Genomic DNA, 20,370 nt, shown 5'->3' with positions numbered 1-20,370 from the left:
GGTATAGGTATCTTTCAGCTGAGCTCTAAGGTAAATTTTCAATCACAGAAATAGAGATTTCATAGCATCTTCCTAAGTGTCCTGGTATTGATCAGTGTCTGCATACTGCACCTCTGGTAGTTTCCTTTTGTGTGCATGAAGTCCTGACTTAGGTATCTCACAGAATAAAAGACTGGGGTCTTATTATTTTGTGGTCTCTTAGGACAGAAGACTACTTCAGTTCCATAGGCAAAGGAAGGAATCCTTTACAAAGAAAAGGTACAAAGTCCCCCAGTTCCAAAGTTTGGCACTGAGAAATATTTTTCATATATATATATATATTTATGCAGTATGTGGAAACGTACTATACCACAGGATGTAATAAGAAGTAGGGTACTAATTTGGCATGCAAGTAGGAAATGTCAAATTAAGTTTTCAAAACTTGATCAAGCTCAATGTTTGAAGAGACTTGACTTACTTGTTGATTAAATTCTAGTCCAGCCTGTTTGTTAGACTTCAGTTACCTGTTTTCTTTAAGCAAAATGTAGTGATCAGACAAAGAACTCAAAGAACAGTCTCTTTTGTTTTCACTGCAATTTTCCAGCTTTACCAAAACTGTCTGCTCTCAAATATTTTTCTCAGTCATATTCTACATACCTACACAAGTTATTTTGTAAAATGTATCCAACAAGAAAATGTTCCCTTTATAAAAATATAAAATAAAATACAAAAACCCCAAGCCATGTGAACTCAACCTCCCTTATACCCTTTGCTTTCACCAATAAAACACCAGTACCTTGGTCATCACCTTTGCTCTGACTCTGTGTATGATTCAAAGAGTATCCATAACAGCCCAGCTGGTGTGTAAACAACTTCTAAAAGTTAATGTAGCAAAAACTATGGAAGGATTATATGCTGCACAGTAAATGTGCTCTTAACTTTAAGGGGCATTGCAATTGCTCAGCATTATGCAAAGTGTGAATCAGCATAAAGTAGGTAAGAATTATTTTTGTTTTCACCAACACTTGAGGCTCTAAATTATGTTGAGTGCAGCTAAATATAGGATAGTTCTTTGCATAGGGAACAACGTATTGTTGCAGAGGAGTGCCCATATTTATAATCACCTCTTGACAGAGGTTAAAAAAGTCTGCTTGTAAAATGTTTTCTAGTTTTCTGTAAAAAAAAATTGTTTCTTATCAGTCTATTTCATTTCTCTCTGGCAAAAAAAAATGTATTTATTTTCCTCAAGCTGTGTTAGTTTTACCCATTACAGCAATCAGTAAGCTATTTCCCTGTCTTTATCCTAATCTTTGAGATTTTCCACACAATTTTCTCTCCTGGTCCTGGTCAGGAGGGGGACAAATTGCACAGCTGGACTTGGGGAACTTGACATGTAGCCAGCAGAACATCTGCTGGAAATACTCTGTCTCCTCTTGGAAGTGTGTAAGGTGATTCTCAGTATACACGTGCTCAGGAGCAAATAATCCCTGCAGGTGGTGACCAAGGTGATCATGCAAGTACTTGCATGTATAGATAAACCCATTAAGGAACTACATGGAAATAGACAAGTTTATCATTTATTCTGAGCTGAGCACTCAATTCCCAGCTTACCTCAGAGGCAGAAACTCTGTTTCAGGTCACCCTTTATTCAATAAAAGTTATTTTGCTTTTCTGTCAAGTGCAGCAAATTATTTAAGCCTCAACTTTAGTGGAAGGGCAATTTAATTAATTCACAGAGTTAGTCTTTTAATTGGATTTGGGTGAATCAACTTTTCTGAAACTCAGAAAACGGGGTTGTTGGCTTGACTTCACAGCTGCTATTCTTACATTTCAGCTAGCACCAGAAGCAAGGTTATTTCTCTCTGAGGATGTCAGTCTGAGACAGTGGCATCCACTGCATTTTTATTATCTTACTAATATAAAAAATGAAGAAAATTGAATGTTAAAATCAAACTCTCTCCTTCTGGATGCATTTTTAAATGATGGAAATATTAATTAGACTGACACCAAATTGAACATCAGGCTATATCCTTAACTGTCAAGCAAAAAAAAGTCAATTAAAGGGGAGAATATTTACATTTTGGTGATGAAATATTCTTGACAACACCATCATGCAGCTGTAGTTACTAATCCACCTGAGCTGAGGCTGGTAGATGACACCAGAGTGATGTCTGCAGGAGTGTTGTCAGTTGCCTTTGCTGTATTAAGTAAAGTAAATTCAGTAAAACAATGAAGAACAACCAGACTAGTCTATACTAAAATAAAAGTAGGTTCCTCTTGTAGTCTGGCAGGACTAGGTAGTTGAGGACATATTACAAAACCAGGACTGAAGCAAATAAAAAACTCTCAATGACAACTTCCTAACCTCAATCTTGAGATGCAAGACATGCAAGATATGCACTTTATCAACAAGAAGGGAAGGATTCCCTGCCAAGGGAAGTATTTGCCTTTATCTCTTTTTGAAGCAGTGAATTCTTGTGTGACTGGGAGACACAGATCTATTATAGTCTCATTTCTAAATATTATGAGCTTCTGGCTGGTGCTGTAATATAAAAAATGCTCCTGCTTTCACTTCCCTTTCCTTCCCAGTGCACAGACAGGAATGGGCAGTGTGTTTGTGTTTATGTACCATGTAAAAGCCTCATCTGAGTCTGGGACTGAGCACATGGTCCCTGATGGCTCCAGAGATGGTGTGAAAAAAGAATAGGACACTGTTCTTTCCTCCAGAAGTTTCTAAGCCTGATAAGGCAAGAAATACTGTAAAAATAAGCAGAATGCAAAGGGGTGAAAGAATGGTACCCTGCCTACCCACAGCCAGAGCTGCAACTCTGCTTTGCTTAAAACCATGCAAGGTGGTTTTGCACCTGCTTCTACAGGACCAGCAGTCAGAGAAAGACCCTCACAAGGAGGACATTCTGCTACCAAAGAGACTATGTATCTGAACTTCTTAAAAAACATAAAAAACCCAACCCCACAGTAACATAACTTTCCTCTAACAGCAATATAAGACGAAACTGGAATTCAGGTAAGACAATGAATTCGCATTCTATGGCTGCACTTGTAAACACCAAGGTAGATGTTGACATTTAATTTTCTCACATTTATAGTCCTAAGAGAAATTATACATTCAGTTTACACAGATTTATTGCCTTAATTGCTTAGAAGCTCTTGGTATAATACTTAAAAGGTCACAAAAAAGTTTTTAATACATATTGTGAGGTTCTGAGTCTCTGTGAATTATAGTTACAAAGCCTTCCCCCTAAAACAAAGAGCAGTCTAGATGTGAATGTGCACAAATGAAATGGCTTCAGACGTGGGAAGAAGAGGTAAAGGCTGTTTTAAGACACATGCACAAAAGCACACTTGTGGAGGTAAATGCTCTGGGGGTAGAAATATGGGTGCACAGTTGCATCTGAAGTCTTCAGGTGTGAACTTCTAATTGCCTTTCCTAAGCAAAGCCCCTGTAAGGGAAGGGAGCTTGTGGTTCGGTTCCTAGGAAAGTCTGATAAGATCATCCACTCCCACACCCTGGGACTCAATTAATGTTTGTAGTAATGGGATAATTAGGGGGTTTATTAAATATAACTTTTTTGCACAAAGCTTTGCTCTCTTTCAAATGCTTTCAGATTTGGAGGGAAAAAAAAAACAACCTTTCTTTTTCTTAATCAACTATATATTCCTTTTTTTCCCAATGAAATGTCAATATTTTTAAAGAACATTTATTTTCCAAACAGTTCTAGTAGATATCTTATGCCAATGACTAATTATGCAACTGATGATCATTTAGAGGTTAATCTTTGATCTTGTGTAGTGCAGGTTAGCTCTGCTGAAGTCCAACAAGCCACAGTCAGGCAGTGAATTTTCCAAGATGCTGTGAAATCCGTAGCACTGCACCTCTCTCTATCCTCTCTCTGTTGATGCCAGCCTCTTAACCTGCAGTGATTAATGTACTGAGTCTTATACATCTCCTTCCCCATTCAGATCAGGGCCGCATGCACCACTGGCCACGTGAGCATGGGCACGAGCGTATTCCTTCTTCTAAATTCCTTTGCACATTTCCCACTTACAAAAGGCCTGAACAGCTTATGAGCTGCCCACTGTGGCTAGACAGGAAATTGCTTCAATCAAACAATTTCGACTCTGAGATGATGATATGTACTGTGATTTCAGTGCAGGACTCCTGCTGCTAATTTAGCTTAATAGGAACGTGCAACATCACAAAATCATTTGGCAACAGCAGAGTTAGGATTCCAACCAGAGCTGTTGCCATGACATGAAGGGGAGTTTAATCTTCTAAAACAGGGAATGTTTTAGCTGGAAATGCTATTGACTGTGAAGAATTTAATCTGAAAATAAGGATGTGGAGTTTTTCAAACTACAGCATGTACATTACCAAACCAGTATGGCATTACACTGACCATAGTGTAGTTTCTACAAATCCTACCTTAATACCATAATTAGTACCTTTATTTTGAATTCAGCTTTTCATCTGACTTTGATGGAAAACGAAATGTCAGGAAATGGTATTCTCTGTGCTTCTGCAGACCAATATTGCTCTTAACAAAATTCCCTGTTCCTGTACAATTAGAAAATACAGCAGCAGGTTTTGTTGGTTTTGTTGTCATCTTCTAGACCATCAGATTAGAAATTAGAAAAAAACCTCTCCAGACATTGAATCCAATTTAATGCAAAATACTTGCTGTCATCTGCCTGCTTTCTAAAATCCTTATTAACAAAGTTTTCTGAGCTAGATTTCTCCAGAAAGGGAAGGAGGCAAGATGATGAAAGAAAATTGTCTCTTTGCTTCAACCTGTTTTTAGTCTACCCTTTTCCTTGCTATTTTCATTTATTCTGCAGAGAATTCTACAAATACCTCATGTTTCTATTGTCCCTTCTTGTATACCTTTACTAATAATCCAATAAATTGAATCTTTCCTGTTGACTTAAACCCCTGCACTTGTTGGGGTTTGTTTGAGACCTGGTATGTTCTGCATCCATTGTACAATAATACTAAATCGTGTATGTCTGCACAGGCAGACTCCATCTTTGATCCACAGAGCTTCATCAGGTAGGAATGAAAACCAAACAGGACACTCCAACAAACCTGGGTGAAAATACTCTACCAGCCCTCAAATCCATGTATAATTCCAACCTGCTTTCATTTTCACTAAGAGACCAGCCTCTTACACAGATGAAATTTAAAGTTCTATCTAGAACTTTCATTCCCAACTACTCTATGCTGGATTTACTCAAAAAAAAAAAAAAAAAAACAAAACAAAACAAAAAAAACCCCAACAAACCAAAAAAAAGCCCAACAACTCTCACTGTACATTTGCATCAAATGTTCAGGAATGATAAAGTAGTCAGCACCTCTCCACTCACAGTAAGTCCTCCTCAGATTGCATCCACCTGTCCTCTCTCAGGGTGTGTTTAATGCTTTATCACTGCTGTTTCTCAATGTCTCTTGTCCTGCCATCCCTATGTGGCTTCCAGGGTGGGCCACTGCTTTGCCAATAACACTTGAGGAGAGGATGAGGTGGTTTCTCTCTCTCCAACAGTGCTGTAGCCAAAGCAGGTCACAGCTGGAGGCATTGCCTTTTCCTAGCCTGGCTTCTGTGTGCTCTTCTGCCATCCTTCAGACCAGACTAGCTAGAATAAGGGACTGGGAATTCTAAATCCTTTAGCAGACCATCTAAAGTGATAAGAACACTTTAAGCAAGTGTTCTGCTTTATTATGAGAGCTCTGTAGCTAGACCAGTTGCTGCTGCAGACAGAAGATTTATTCATCTTAAGCGAGAAAAGAGACTTGCTTTTCAAACCAAAAGAGGATTTTTAAAATTTTATTTAGTACAAAGCTTAAACTATTAAGCTGTTCCAGTGTGGGTGTAAAATATAGCACCAGATCCAGTGCAATATTTCATAAATAAATCTGAGAAGCAGAGACATGGGACTCCTTGCAATTTCAGATCAGTTTTTGAAAGCAATTTCTCGAGACACTTCTGTGGCAGGGAGTACATGCACTCAGAAAAGCAGCACAGTGAGTGAGCAAAGGAGTCAAAGCTAGGGTAGCCAAATGTACAGACTTCTGCAATGAAAACACATTCAGTAACCCATAAAACATACTGATAGGGCTGAAATCAGCAGGTGTAACAGATATAGATAACATTCCACAGTCCAGGCACCCCATGGGCATAATCTGCCCTGTAAGTCTGCCCAAGCACAGGTTCTTCTTTTTCATTTTTCCAGGAGTCAAGAACAATTCAACATTTCTTGAGGTTCTGGGACATAAACAAGCTGTCAGAATTACACTTGGGGCAGTCCTACTTTGTTTTGCTCATTTATTTTATGTGTAGGACAAGGTAAGCACCTACAAATATTTTCCTGCCCAGAGCAGGGAGGGGGATAGTTGCTGCTTCAGCAGCTTGAATTGCTTCACACAAAGGAACTGCCCTTGCTCCTGTGCTCAAGCAGTCATGCAGTTAACACTTATGCAAATGCCTGTCCATATACCATGGAACCTCCAGCTGGACCCTGTGCAAAATAGGATTGCTTGTAGTGTCCAAAACCCTGCCCAACACACGCAGCTGGAACAGGGCATGACGACACCACTGTGACTAATGAATGCTGCCTATCAAATAATCAAGGGACTTCCGACCTCAAATGCATTTGGGAAACCTACCACTGGGCTTTGGGAAATTAGATTCATTTTTTGTCCTGGATGCTTATGGGTGTGGCAGTGCCAAAGAATTAAAATAGGAAGGGTTGAGTTTGCTTAACCCTTAAATACTTGTTTGCTGGACATTGTTTCCAGCAGGAAAGTCTGGACTGCACATTTAAAGAAAAAAAAACAGAATATAGAAACATGGCTAAATCCTATGAGTAATAGAGCAGCTTAAGAAATGTGTAAAAACTGCTCACAAACAGAGCAAAACAAAACAATCATTATTTTTGTATTCTAGTCTGTTCCTAGTGGGTTGTTTACAAACCCCAGTAGGTTTCTTGATGCTTCTTCCCTATTGCCTTCTGGGGAGTAAGAGTGTAACACTGCCATGTCAAGTTATGTCAAACACATGCTGGTGGAAGACCTTTCCCTCTTAATGTTCACTCTGCTCCACCTTACCATGCCACATCATCCTATAGCAAGCCATTGTCTCAGTACAGAAGGATTTCCCACATCATTAACTGTCTTTCAAGTTACAAATCCAGCTTTCCATGTTCTCCGCTGTACCACAAGGATTGCTTTTCTCACCCTGCACACCCAGCAGGTGATCAAGTCAGTTGACAGTGGTACAGATCTGCTTTTTTCCCTCCCACTGTCCCTTAGCTGCCACTGATGTATCACTTCCTGCTACTGACTGCCTACTTGGCCTCCCCAGTTCAGCCTTCCCATGTAATCATTGCTACACCTTCTTCAGCATCCTCCTCAAAAGTACCTATTTCCCACTGATCCCCTGTCCTCCAATGCTTTTGTCTTGCTTTATCCCCTTCACCTGTCACAATGTCCTCTCATGCCTTATTTTTCCCAAATCTTTTTAACACAGATAGAGTTAATGATGAAATGAAATAGCTCATAAAGGGAAGGGCAAAAGCTTCTCATTCACTTCTTTTTTTTTTTTAATCTCCCCTGTTTTTAAGGGAAAAAGTCCAAACACAATTTAAAGGACTGAATATGGCTGAAATTACACTGGAGGCAACAATCTGTTCCAGCTCAGAAGGTGGTGGGAAAAGAGCCCAAGCAAAAGCAAATTGTCTATCTCCTACTGTAAAATGGAAGAACAATAGTATTGTCTTCCATTCTGTATGCAAGGGTTTGGCAAACCTGTCCTGGCTGCTGTATTACCACCAAAGCTGAAATACTAAGACATATGCCCAGTGAGAAACTGTAAAAGCAGAGCAGCAAGGAGGATGCGGGGGCTGCAGGAGGGAAGATCTGAAAGGCTAACTATGAATACAACTGGGCTTAAACACATCTGCAAAAGAAAAGGGACAACTATTTTCCTCTCAATATTTGAAGGGTCTGCACACCAAAGGGAGTTACCTCCTCCAGGAGAAAGGATGCAATTAGTAACAGTGGAAGAAATCACAAGGTGAATTTAAACTGCCCATTGTCAAGGAGAAAAAACAAAACCTCTTTACAAAGGAAGATATTTTAGGAAGCAGGCATCCCATTGCTTGGAGTGTGGAGAACTAATCCAACAGAATCACATTTCTTGTCTCAGTTCTATCCAGCCAGGGGCACACAGTAGCTGACCTAATAGGGTTTTTGCATCTGTTCACTCCATTTTTTGGATTAAATTATTACAAATTCACTATTTGTATATATTTATTAAAACTGTTTCCCATTGTACTCCCAAGATAGAGCCTGGAGAGGAGACCTTATAGGACCTTCCAGCACCTAAAGGGGGCTACAGGAGGACATTTTACAAGGATATGTAGCAATAGGACAAAAGGAAAAGGCTTGAAACTGAAAGTGGGTGGCTTTAGATTAGATATTAGGAAGAAATTCTTTCCTGTGAGTGTGATGTGGCACTGGAAGAGGTTGCCCAGGGAAATTGTGGATGCCTCATCCCAGGTGGTGTTCAAGGTCAGGACAGATGAGGCTTTGAGCAACCTGGTTTAATGGAAGGTGCACCTGCCCATGGTTGTCAGTAGACAATCTTTAAGGCCCCTTCCAACCTAAACCATTCTATGGTTTTGTGGCTGACCCTCTGCTCCATGTCCCACAGCCTGCTATCACTTCACTTTTCGCTGTTGCCAGCACAAGTGCCACTTCAATTATTAATGAGGAGTGGGGTTTTTTGAAGCTTTTCTTATCCAAATATATTAAATCTGTCTTGGAGTTGTAGTACTGTGTAATTAAATTTAATGCATTTGAGTTGGAGGCACAAATAAGGAGGATGCTGCAGTAGCAGTGTAATGATGGGATTTTTCTCCAGCTGATGACACACACCGGCGTGTTTCCAATTTTCAGATTGTGACTCTAATGGTTCATTTCTGTTCTTTAGCAGGGGGCATGTGTGAGACAGAGACACAGTGTGCAAGCACTGAGTGCTTGTTTTGTAAAAGTCAGGAGCTACACAGCATTTGTGAACCCAGATCACCCCAGAAAATGGGTGGGGGGACATTCAGAAAGCAGACTTCAGGTGCTAATTTGGTATTTAGTTTGGACAGTACAGAGCTCACAGATCTCCCTTGCCAGCACACACGGATGTTATGGGAACTTGGAACAACATATCTAAACATCTAAAGAACAGCAGGAGGATGGGAAAATTAGGAGTCCTGTCCTAGACAGCTGCAGGAAGGAGGTTCACCATTCTTCAGCCCCGTGTTTGTGTTTTTCTGGAGCTCTGGAAATTTCCAATCTGGGCAGTGAGGTGGGTAGCACAGACTTACTTATTTTGGAGAACCACCTACAAGTCCCAGTAAGTAATGTTACCCCCATGCCAGGAAGCACTTTGAAGATTGCAGCCCATAAAATAGGATCTGGATCACATCTTTTCAGATTCACTGAGATAGTTAACGCATTTTGACACAGGAACATCTGCCCCGCATTTTCCAGATTATGTTTTGTGGGAACTCAGTTCTGCATTAACTTCATATTAGTGGGAACATTAATGAATGATCAGTGAATTCACTGTGAGGAAAAAGTTCTTGCTCTTACAGAGTCTTCCTTTATTTGTCTTGGATCATGCCACTTGCTTTGCTCACATATCACTAGCACAGAATAAGTCAAGCCGGATGCACCATTTCAGCAGCCTGATATTTAAGCACATATTTACAGGAAAAAGGTATTCCCTGAGCAGCTCTTGACTCAGGATTCGGACTCTGGCAGGCTGGCAGGGCCCAGGGATTTCAGCCATTATACAGGGCCACAATACAAGGCTCGTCTCCTGTCAAGCATTTGGGTGGATGCCCGATTTATTTTCAGAGGCAAATTTTTGGCTTGAATCTTACATTTTAATGCCATGCATTAAATTAAACACTACACAAAGAACATCAAGGAAGCAATTCAGCTGTCTTGTGATGTACTGATTCTGCCTACCAAGTGCAGGTATGTCTCACTGCCTTGAAATTTTCCAGCACCACAGAACATTTTGGTTTCTGTTCCCCTCATGTTGGGCTTCTTGGGCACAAGCTATAAAGCACAAATGGCATAAGTGTCCGCCTTACAGCAAAAATGTCTCTTCAAAGTCAACACGCTTTAGGCACTTCTGTCATTTTCACTCCCAAAATGCCCTTCACACAACTTCTGACTTCAGTAAACAGTATGTTGCTAAGAAGTGAGTTGTGTTCATAATAACTCTATGAGGCAACCAGGAAAGGAGATACATTTTTCCCACTGCCTTTTCTCCCTTGGACTGTGCAGTCCCAAAACGCCCTATAAATAAAACCAGACACATATAAACATACAGGCTCCAACCTCTGCCAAGCAGTCTGTGATGAGACTTCCAGTGGCACCCAGAGCTGGTCACTTCAACCCAAAGAGCACAAATCCCTGCTCTCAATTTGCTCCTCATTATAACCAGTGCAACTAGTTATGACTTCCTACCCACACAGTTTCTACTGTGCACACATGTCCATGCCAAGCCTTCCTTTGTAAAAGCAGGTTCTTCACTGTTTTTTCTCAGACTGTCATGGAATTTCAATTGTTCCAGGTATTAAAAGTCAGGAGAGTACACTGGCACAGTGCCTTGGGAAATGGCAGTAAGATCACTAAGGACCAGATTCTGGACCTGGCAAAGATAAGCTGTTTTCCTTCTGGAAACATGTTAGAGTGAAAACAGGAGATTTTCCATCTACATTGATTTACCAGTGGTTTGAAGGACATGGTCCTTTGGCAAGTTCTCCTTCTCTTAGCACAAACACGGGTCTAAGTTATTTGGAGCAGTTTTTGTTCTACAGCATGCCTGACAAACACATGGAAACAAAACAGTCTAAGAAATAGTGAAGAATAAATGGGCATTAAAATTAGTACTTGATAGTGTATGATAGTGTATAAAATTAAAATTTTAAAGAAAATCATGGAACATGAAGACTCTTTTGGAGTTTTGTTTTTTGTAAGTTTTTGCACTTGAAGCAACAAACTTCAAACCATGGATGTGGGAAAGGGTCATTCCTGGGCTTACAAGAGAGTTTTTGTCAAAGATTCATCTGACACTGCATGCCTGATACCTGACTCATGGATCTGTGCATCAGATCATATCTTCCTCCTCTCCCCTTTTTTTCCTTCATCCCTCAAACACCAAATGCTTCTCTAGTTTCCTATACACCCTTCACTTTCTGTTCTGCAGGTCCTGCCACCATGCAGCCGTCCTTGCTCCTGGTATCTCTTCACCTTATCAGACTGAACACCTACTTTCATGTATGCATTTTGAAATGCCCTCCTTTTTTGCCCATGACTCTCTCACCAAGTGAGAGCTCTGTCACAGTTAGTCACTGCCCACATGTCCCAGGAATTGCTGTCTGGGCTTTCCAGGCTGCCTCCCACCCTTCCTGTGGCCAGCCCAAGGATGCTTATGCATCCTCCCTGCCCTTGCACCCATGGAACTGGCAACCTTGATGAAGTTTTTCCTTGGTGGTATCTCACAAGGGATAGCTGCCAAGGCTACACAATGTTCTAGCAGCCATCCTCATGAGGAATATGCATGTTTTGGGAAGTATTCTTATCCACATTAGTCCTAGTCTGTGCCCAGACACACATATCTTCCTTGCTCTGGCTTGTGCCAGCACATCTCTTAGGACTTTCTCACAGATGACCAGGACAGAACAGCAGCTATTTGGGATTTATGGGTGTGCATTAACTCAGCGACCCTGCATGTACCACAGAAAGCTGCAGTGCCCTACAATGTATTAATAGAAACTCTAAAAACTTGTGGCTGGAAGAGAGGGGATAACTCACTATTCAGCACTTTCATGCTCCTAATGGTAATGACTGTTCCCTCATTCCTTTCTCTCATCAGCAGCTCTCAAGGAAGCATCATTAAGATGGCATATTCCAGCAAAAGAAAGACATCAGGCTCAGTTCATTTAAAAGACATACTTCAATAAAGCTAATTTAACATTCAGATCAGAGGTGCCCTCAGGGATTCTTATGCCTGCCCTGCATGGCTCTAATACTCAGCTGTAGCCCATGTTTGCACAATATGGGTAAGTAAAATCTGGAGAAGCCCAGTGAATGTGGATTTTCTTAAAAGACTCTTAACATGTCAGCCTTTTATTGCACTCCATAATACAGTGGTGTTCTGACATATGTTAGAATAGTATAAATTAAATTACATAAAGCAATCAGTTCTTCACTTGTAGCCCAATTCACAGTACTTGCTTCCCAGGCGGAAATTGAGAGTAAACTTGATATTTGGGTCCTCAGTGGACTCAAAAATGAGTCAGAAGAAAATTACATCTAAAATGTTTACAGAGATATCAAACTTCACTGGAAAATTATTTTATATTTTAGTAGTATTCCACTTGTTTCTTTAAGTGATTAAGTGCTTTAAATAAATACTTTTGATTGCCTTAATTGTGCTAAAGAAAAACATTTGGATTCCAGTGATATTTAGGAACTAGAACACAGATAAAGCAGTGTCTAATAAACTAAATAAATAATAACAGCTCCTTTTGCAAATCAAGCTGTTGGGCTTTGTGCTCTCTCTAAGACCTTCAGAGCAGAATTCTGCAGGCTCTGAAGAGAGTACCTGTTTACATGTTGTATCTAAAAAAGAAGGTGGGAAGTAGCTCCATCACTAAATGTAAAAGACGCTACATTTCCCCCAGAACACTTTAGATTATAGTAAAACAATTCTGTGAGAAAGACAGTATTACAAATACTGGAAGTTGCAGCAAAATATCAGCACAGCTGTTTGAGTCAACTAGTTCAGACAGTGTCTAGATGTAAAAGACAATTCACATATCTGGAGGTAACATAATTCTTGTACTGCATTTCATGGATCTGTCATGGTTTCCACTGTTTTAGGAACCAGACACTCCTATGAAGATACCAATCAACAGCTGGAGATGTGAATTGCCACCTTACATGAAATGAGTAGAGGGTGGGATCCAGCTCAGCAGCCCACTGAAAGACTGGCCCTAAATTCACTGCCACAGCATCAGTGGCAGCAATCAATCACCTTTCCATGGAAGCAGCTGTTCCTCCATGCACCTACAATTAAGGTGCACATCTGCCTTGAACAGGCAAACTGGATCCCAACAGGTAATGCCAACCAACACTCCTGGCAAGCCATAGTCACAATATCACGACTGACATTTAAGGGTTCCAGCAGCCAGTGTGTCTGCGTTACTTGTTTGCACCTCCTTGCCAGTCCACATTGCCCAAACAACCTTGATTTAATGCTGGACTATTATGAATCAAGAAAACAATTTTGCATGTTTCCCACAAAATTAGACCTACTGGGGAACGTCTTTTACAGAACTCTTGCTTCCATCCATTAAAGCTTTTCTAATCAGTTAAATATAACCAAACAAAACCTGATAGCAAAAATTTTAAGTTTGCCATTGAGGAATAATTGCATATTTCTAGAAATACAGCACATATTCAATAACAGACATTCATGCTAATTCATGCAGTGCATAATGTTTTCCACTTTGATGTTTATAAATTACACACTGTAACTTAACTTGGAAAAATGTGCTGTCTGAGGAATAACAGAGGAAAAACATAACAGCAGTCACCTACCAGTTGTAATACAGTGTTGTAGCAAGTAGCAGCTACATTTATTTATCTATATATTTTTATATATGTAAAACTTCAGGGCTGCAGCTGTTTGATTCTGCCAAACATATGGAAAGTAAAAATATTTTAATCATCACTGTTGTGGTGCTCACTTATTTCACAGCTCTGTGGTACTGTCTGCCATACACTGGTGAACCCATGAACCTCTAGAAAGTACAGATATATTTGAGTTAAGCCCTGCCACCAGGGCTCAACTCAATGCTGCAAATCCAGAAGAGATGACCTACATCTTTGGATTCACAATTGATTCTTTTTCTTTTAAATGCTTCTCCATCCATCAATGTCCAAGCATAAATGTAGGAGAGTCCTTATGGATTCATTTTAGTCTTGCACTTCTGTTTACATGCTACTAGAGAAATAAGAGCAAAAAAGTAGCCCAGAGAGAGAAATATGGCCAAATCATAGACTGGAACACACACACAAAAACAAACTGCTTTTGTCTTCCTTTTGTTTTCCCTTTCCTTTGTACTAATCATCAAAGTGATGGAAGTTTTATAAAGATGGAAAGGGAAGGGAAGGGAAGGGAAGGGAAGGGAAGGGAAGGGAAGGGAAGGGAAGGGAAGGGAAGGGAAGGGAAGGGAAGGGAAGGGAAGGGAAGGGAAGGGAAGGGAAGGGAAGGGAAGGGAAGGGAAGGGAAGGGAAGGGAAGGGAAGGGAAGGGAAGGGAAGGGAAGGGAAGGGAAGGAAAGGAAAGGGAAGGAAAGGAAAGGAAAGGAAAGGAAAGGAAAGGAAAGGAAAGGAAAGGAAAGGAAAGGAAAGGAAAGGAAAGGAAAGGAAAGGAAAGGAAAGGAAAGGAAAGGAAAGGAAAGGAAAGGAAAGGAAAGGAAAGGAAAGGAAAGGAAAGGAAAGGAAAGGAAAGATGAAGTGCCCCCACCTTCTCCTGCACTGTCTATCACCTGATAAAATACTTTTTAGCTGCAAGGTTCCCCAGAGATAATGCTGTCTTGGCAGACAGGTCCCCCAAAGCCACCTTTGCAATATGGTGTATTGGTTTTGGTCGCCCCATTAAAAAGCTGCTATTTCACTGGGTAACAGCTGACAGGAGACAGGCTTTGGATGATGACCAGTGTTAATTGTGGGCAGCAAGTACATCTTTAAGCAGTAAGGAGAAGCAAATCAAGTGGAAAATACTCACTACTGCTTGGAAGTTTAAACTGAGGAAAAAGATAGTGGAAGAGGTTCAGGTATTAATGCATGGAATATGGAGCTTTATAAAATGGAATTTGCAGTGATGTGTGTCAGGATGCAGTAAAATTTTACCTACAGAAAAACTGGCCAAATTGTAACTCAGCTGACCATAATACAACATAATATTGTCTCAGAGCAAGCCAACCTATCAGCTAGCAGAACTGAAATGAAAATATTCAAAGCAGAACAAGTTTTAGTAAATCAAATGTCTGCAGATGCCTCTTGTGGTGTGAAGGGTCATTGTCAGGTATATAAATAGTTAATATTTACAGCTGAGAGCAAGATATGGAGAAGGACCTTTCCCTTCAGTTTTCACTAAAATAAAGCATAGATTTTTAGAGAGGTTTCTTTAAATAAGGCAGAGTTCCTCCTTAAAGCATCAGAGGCTTTTCATTGCTTCAGCACAAAAGCTTATGGACATTCCCCAACAGTTCAGCCTCTGGTGGGAAATAAAGTTTTCACAAAATCAAATTTCTATTCAAGGAAAAAACCAAATCACTTTTGCCCAAAGCATTCAGGTTTCCTCTGGGAAAATAAAAACAAAGTATTTTCTTCAATACATGGGCTTGACCCAAACCAAATATTTCAGTTTATTTTTTAGCTGAACAGGAATATATTATTTCAACTCAGTTCAACTTGAAACTGCCTCTGGGTGTGCTGTCATGGTGGATATAAATTGCCCAGGAGAATCTGGGAATAAGACAATTTGCATCACAGCTGGTTAGCTGGCTCATAAGAAAATATTATTAATACAACAATATTAAAATATCATATTTAGAACAACAAGACTGAAGCAATATATTTGGATGCTTCCAAATCAAAGTCCTTCATAACTTTTCCTCCCACTAAGAAATTTTGATACAGGGAAAGAAATTTTTAAATGGGTAAAATAGCACATGAGAAAAATAAATAATTCTGACTCTAATTTCCAGCCAACTAATCATTCCATCAGTTTTTATGCCATGGTAATTCTATTGAGCTCCACTGGAATGACACAACCTAAAGGGGTTGAAGGTACAGTGTTACCAATCTGACCCCAGTGCATGGGTTTAGGCAGATAAAAGATGTGTTTTAAGGTGCTCTGGGTTCTCTCTCACATTTGATTTCCCCTTGGCACTGTAAGTATGCACAGGAACTTGTAGATCCTGAACTAATAATGTGGTTAGAAAGGATGACATCCTACAAATCTTCAGGAATATGGCACATCTTCCCAAAACACATGGATGAATGAGACAATCAGGTTTTTAAAAGCAAGCTATGAATTCAGCTTCACTTGGGATTGAACAGAGATTGATATTATCATTAGTGTGTGGGATAGACAAAAAATTTAGAGAGCTTCAGTTATATATATATATATATATATATATATATATATGTATATTTTCTTATTACTTAGAAATTGTAGTTAGACTGAGCTATTCCAGCTTTCCCTTCAGCCTCAAATTCTAATACTCAGTTGTCATTCAAAAGCAATCCAGAGCCAATTATTGCAGACATTCTGTTTCACAGCAGAGACCATGCCAGTTACTCACCTCAGGTTTACAGTCACCAGGACACAGGGCTCTGGTGCTGTAATATCCAGTTTGCTCAGGACCATCACCTGTGAACAGCAAGGTTGAGGGATGCTGTTCCAGCATGATTTTCAGAAGGCTCATGTCAAGATGTTCTTACCTCACTACAATGGCATGGGTCACTACAAAGGCTGAGAGATCCAGAATGAGCTCAACTGCATCAAAAAGAGAGGAGGGTTTTTAGTTATTAGTCCTGGTTTGTAATAACTAGCCTCTGATTCACATCCAACAGCCCCTGATGAATACAAACAGAGACACCAAACTGTAGTAGTGTCAACAGCAACACAAATTATTCACATTTCACTTGCCTCACTTTTAGATATCAGAGTGATTGATTGGCATCCTCAGTTACTCCTACATTTACTGATTACAAAATCTATTCAGAATTTCTGAGCAACTCAGAAACCAGGGACTTTTACACCTGAAACAATCCTGAGAACACCAAATTTGAATTATGTAAACTAGGTTTTTAACTTCTCCTCTTTCAGATGAAAATTGTTGAAAAGCAGCATTTCTAGGAAGTGTTTATGTGCACCATGCCAAGCATAAAATCCCTGCTGCAGAGAACAAAATAACGTCCTACAAAAAATTTCCAAGCAGAGCTAGGGAACAGGGGAGGGGCTGTCATGAATTTGTTACGTTGTTGCCTTCCAGAAATTAAAAAGCAATATGCAGTCTGTTCCCATGCCAGCTGTGTTTCTAGAGACTGCTTTCTGTCTACCACAACCACATTATTGCCATTTTAAGCTAAGATTTCACTTAATTTCCATAGGCTGGGGCAGAGCGCAGCTGCCTGCTCTCGGCGCAGACGCGCTGCCGGGGACTGCAGGTCGCAGCGTGCAGGGCTCTGCTGCTATCCACCTGCAAGCTCCTTGGTTTAAAGTGGAAGAGCTTGGCACCTACACCTTTCCAGAGCTTTCCACCTTGAGGAAAAGCAGTGGTCAAGGCTAGTTTGGACATGACTGATCACCTAGGAGTTGTTCCATACCAAATTCTCAAGGTAGAGCTCACTTTGTTTTGCAGATGGATGAGAGCCCTGGTATCCTCTTTTTGTTGGGCTCTGCAAATGAAGATTGGACACTCTTTTGCTTGATACCTGCAGTGATACTATATGGAAGGAAAACAATCTTCAGGTTCTTGGGAGAAGGTGAGATGAGTAACTTTTGCAGTCAAAATAAAATAAAAATCCTGAGATAAATAATAAACATGATCAGTTGCACATCCAACACACTTGCTAGAAGACTAAGATCACAGATTTGTTTCTGATATGTCAACCTGCGCAAAACTGGTTTCTGATTTATCAATGCTTCATGTGCAAAGCTAAAAGAAAATTTAATAGGCCTGTGCCTCAGTTTCACATATGTCAAACTGCTTTCTGTCAGGAAAGCTAAGTTTTCAGAAGGTACTCAGACCTTGTGGTAGATACTCATGTGTCTACAGCTACACCAAAATAAATAGTGCAGACCCTAAATGGAGAGCTTACAACTGTAGCTGCAAAGGTCTTACGCAAGGCAACATTCAGCTGGCTTGCACTTCACTTTTATGTTCTTGATGTCCTGAGTAGAGCTGTAGTTTTAAATGAGTCATTGCACACCCCCCAACCATACTGTTTGTCAAGGTCCAACTCAGGCCAAGTTTGGAAGAAATTAACTTCTGTAGCTGGTATGCAAATATGACAAGAAGTCAATTATCTCGCTTCATAAATAGAGAACAGCCAGGACTCATTGATCTCTCCTGCAGAGCAGTGGACTGTTTGCCAGGGTCTTTGCTTTGAGTTGTAGCTCTCAAGGTTACTCCTCAGAGTTGAGAGATCCTTTGACTCAAGAGATTCTCAGTAAATGAATAATAGCATGCTTAACTCTGAAATCTTAGCTAAGTGACACAAAAGATTGATTGTGCACATATAATCCTTGAGATATTAACTGTTGACTAAGTCTAAGTTTGGAATTAGGCACACATAAACTCTCTTCTAAGAAGGAGTTTAGAACACAAGGAGGTCTTTTCTGAACCTCATGACTCAACAGGAGAGTCTCCTTCCCTGCCCATTTTGTCTGACCCTGTCCTTTATGCCATAAATAATCAAGTGCACCTTGTCATCAGATCTTATTAAACCTTCTCACATTTACCATGAAGCTTGGCAAAATCACTGAGTTATATCAAGAAACATATTGCTACTCTTTCTTAGGAGTGACACGCATGACACACCCATGACTGCTATGCTATAGCTGTTTTAGAGCCCAGAGCCAGCCTTCTAAGAAAGCAGCAGGACACCTGGGCTCCTCACAAAGCTTGTATGTAGCCCTAGCCAAGGGGTCCTGAGCCCAGTTCTGCACAGTGGCTGCATTCAGCAGGAGTGGAGCCCACCCTCTGTATCAGATATGCACTCTCACGTTCGTGGGGATGGCCACCAAACCCTCTGGAGCATGGATGCCAAATTCACTTGGTGAACACAGTAAGCCATTTGGTTATTGTATGAAAGGAGAGAGAAAAGTTCCTTGTCCGGCTTCTGGGCGAGACTGTCAGGGCTAAAACATTTCTTGCTAAATCTTTTTTACCAGTTTGTGTTGTCTGATAGTGTTCTGGCCTCACCTGTGAGACTGGGAAATTTAGTACTGCCATGACACATTTACAAGTCCCACATGGGCATTAGTGGGAATTACTGCCTCATCTGCCCAGTCTTGCTGGGTTCACCTGTGGGTAAAACTGGCTCCAAAAAACTTTACTGCAAAAGGCTTTCTGTAACTGTGCCCCACTGATCTGAATGGGCTTCAGTGTGTGCCCTGAGACTCACTTTGATATGGGTTTGTGTCCATGAAGAGATTAGCACATGTCAGCTGAGCTGTAGTAAGGCTCCATGTGTCTGAAGCTCCCCGAGATCTGCAGCAGGGTTAGCAGTGCTGCACACAGAGCTGAGCTATGGGAGCAGCCTGCAGCTCCCAAGGGTCTGCCAGGACCCACGGGTGCCCAGTGACACTGGCACCTCTCTGAGCTCTCACTGTGAACTGCCGGAGCCTGCCTGTTTAAAGCCATTGCCCTCACCATGAGGGAAGCCTGCAGTATATTTCAGGATGTGTGGGTGAGCAGCAGACCCACTCAGCCAAACTTTTGACAACTGTTAAGTCTCAGAAAGTCTGGGAGCTGGTTTTTTTTAGGTTGAAAATTGAAGAGTTGGCTATTTCTTCATGTATGTCCAGGCAGCAGAAGTAAAAGGCAGAAGCAGTGTCAGGCTGTTTTGTTTCCCCTTTGCTCTACACACACTTTGCTTTACAGAAAGAACTGCTTCATTCGGGATGCCTGCTTGGGACAGGCTGCTGGAGTTAGCAGTTACATCTATCTCCTGACAAATGAGTATGACATCAGAGTGACTCCAGTTTTTTATAAATATCTATTGCCAGTTTGATTCATATGTCAGCACAGACCTGGAGTTAAAACTGAAGGGGACTGCATATTATGCCTGCCTTTTAAGGCTGGTGGAATTTCCCCTCTTTGGGGAAAAAACTTCTCACTTACATATTTCACTAATATCTACCATTGCAAGCAGCCTTAGATTTTGTCTCTCTCAAGCCTGCATCCTGTAAATCCCTGTAATTGCATGCAGCTGTTTGTGAGCCTCTCGCTGCAAATTGAAAGCGTGTGCTGAAAAAGCCCCCAAGCAGAGAACCTCTAAAACAAGCACTGAAAAAGCTGCTGGTTTACCAAAAAGACCCTCTCTGCTCTGCCCTCCCCTGCCCTCCTCTGCTGTTGCTACCTTGCAGTTTCTGACATCCAGAGAGTGGGAGGTCTGACAATCCGAACAAGGCAGCAAGGGAGAAATTCCATTCCTGTTGCAATCAGTAATTCCTCCGTGCAGGCTGCTTTCTCGGGAGCGTGTGCGCGCGCTTTCTTT

The 20,370-nt window shown here is 40.9% G+C and overlaps 1 long non-coding RNA gene across 2 annotated transcripts in view; it reads right to left on the bottom strand.

Annotated features, from left to right (window-relative positions):
- LOC143693352 (uncharacterized) overlaps window positions 1-20,362 on the bottom strand; it is a 150,946-nt gene extending 130,584 nt beyond the window's left edge. For both annotated transcript variants that reach the window (XR_013180916.1, XR_013180915.1), the window contains exons 1-2: window positions 20,233-20,362; window positions 16,446-16,639 (exon numbers count right to left, since the gene is read on the bottom strand). This is a non-coding gene — a long non-coding RNA (uncharacterized LOC143693352). The remainder of the gene's footprint in view (window positions 1-16,445; window positions 16,640-20,232) is intronic.
- Between the last annotated feature and the right edge of the window lie 8 nt (window positions 20,363-20,370).

The sequence above is a fragment of the Agelaius phoeniceus genome, chromosome 2 (assembly GCF_051311805.1).
Source record: "Agelaius phoeniceus isolate bAgePho1 chromosome 2, bAgePho1.hap1, whole genome shotgun sequence".
Classification (NCBI taxonomy): Eukaryota; Metazoa; Chordata; class Aves; order Passeriformes; family Icteridae; genus Agelaius; species Agelaius phoeniceus.
The sequence above is the reverse complement of the archived record's forward strand: the minus strand, read 5'-3'. Positions and strand labels throughout refer to the sequence as shown.